General features: G+C 18.0%; 1 protein-coding gene across 3 annotated transcripts in view; it reads right to left on the reverse strand.

Annotated features, from left to right (window-relative positions):
• LOC107624210 (two-on-two hemoglobin-3) overlaps positions 1-577 on the reverse strand; it is a 19,220-nt gene that overhangs the window by 15,683 nt on the left and 2,960 nt on the right. The gene's annotated exons all lie outside the window — the stretch shown is intronic.

Genomic DNA, 577 nt, shown 5'->3' on the forward strand with positions numbered 1-577 from the left:
GTGTGTGGGTGTTTTTTTTTTTGTATGCAAATATATATAAATAATAAAAAGTAGCCAAATTAAAATACTATTTATTTTAAAGAATCTTATATGTATAATTGTTAGAGTTAATATTTATTTGCAAATTGAAAGTATCCATAGTTAAAAACCTAATTAGATCTTTGATCATATATTTTTTAAGAGAAATATTCTGTTAATTTTAATATTTTTTACATAAAAAAGATCTAATTACAAAATTAAAAATAGTATAGGAACTTAATTGAAAAAAAAATTACAAGAACCTAATTAAAAATTTGATGAAATTATAGAAACCAACAAAATAATTAAACCTAATTTTTATGTATGTTTTTTTTGTATATCTTTTAGATTCGTATTAAATGTGATTGATAAAGAATTTTAAAAAAAATTGTCACCATAAAAGTATAAAATGAAGATGTAAAAAAATGACAAATATAAGTTTCTTATTATTTAATGAAGGTAAAACTTTAAAGGTGGTTGTTTTTATACGAAGTTATTAGTTGAAAAATATTAGATAATTTAATATGTTTAACTAAATTATTTTTTTTGGAGATTTGAC

Source organism: Arachis ipaensis, chromosome B10 (assembly GCF_000816755.2).
Source record: "Arachis ipaensis cultivar K30076 chromosome B10, Araip1.1, whole genome shotgun sequence".
NCBI classification, from domain to species: domain Eukaryota; kingdom Viridiplantae; phylum Streptophyta; class Magnoliopsida; order Fabales; family Fabaceae; genus Arachis; species Arachis ipaensis.